The following is a 779-nucleotide window of genomic DNA, read 5'->3' on the forward strand; positions in this document are numbered from 1 at the left end:
AGCGGGGACTTCTCGGTCCGCGGCCTGGAGCGGGTGCCGCGCGGGCGGCCCTGCCTAGTCCCAGGTAATGCCCGAGCCTCACCGGGCGTCTTCTTCCCCGCTGTGCGCCGGGAAGTTGCCAAGGCCAGATTCTATCCGGGCCTTGATACTCGACGGGGGCGGGGGCGGGGCGTATCTGCCCCTCCTCCGGGCCTCTGCCCCTGCGGGTGCCCGCTTGGGTACCCTTGCTCCGGTCCCTCCTCGGTGAAGATGATCTGATGATAAGCAGTCCCTTCAACAAATACAGATCCCTGGGACTCTCCTACCTCTAGTGGGAATCTTCTGGGGAGGGACCCAGGCACCTGTATTTGTCTCAAGCCCCCTCCCCCAGTTGATTTCCTTGTTCGCCATCAGGTTTTGGAAAACACTGCCCTGAGAAATTTCTGCTCATCCTTAACGTCTCAGTTCAAATGTACCTTTCTCGGGGAAGTCCTCCCTAACTCCTAGGAACGGGAGACCCTCCTGTACTTCTTCGTTGAACTGTCTTGGGCTGCAGCTCACTGGTGTTTGCCTCTTTTCTTTCTTTTTTTTTTTTTTTTTTTTGAGATGGAGTCTTACTCTGTCGCCCCGGCTAGGGTGCAGTGGCATGACCTCGGCTCACTGCAGCCTCAACCTCCCAGCTCAGGTGATTCTCCCACCTTAACCTCTTGGGTAGCTGAGACTACAGGCCTGCACCAGCATGCCTGGTGTTTGGGGGCCATATTTTGGGAATCACTGGGCCAGACCAAGCTACTGGAGGG

General features: G+C 57.5%; 1 long non-coding RNA gene across 1 annotated transcript in view; it reads left to right on the forward strand.

The window, feature by feature from the left end:
• The window catches only part of LOC105525680, a 6,604-nt gene continuing 5,825 nt past the window's right edge, over positions 1 to 779 (forward strand). The window contains exon 1 of the long non-coding RNA XR_001003964.1: positions 1 to 64. This is a non-coding gene — a long non-coding RNA (uncharacterized LOC105525680). The remainder of the gene's footprint in view (positions 65 to 779) is intronic.

This window comes from Colobus angolensis, unplaced genomic scaffold (genome assembly GCF_000951035.1).
Source record: "Colobus angolensis palliatus isolate OR3802 unplaced genomic scaffold, Cang.pa_1.0 Scaffold55, whole genome shotgun sequence".
Classification (NCBI taxonomy): domain Eukaryota; kingdom Metazoa; phylum Chordata; class Mammalia; order Primates; family Cercopithecidae; genus Colobus; species Colobus angolensis.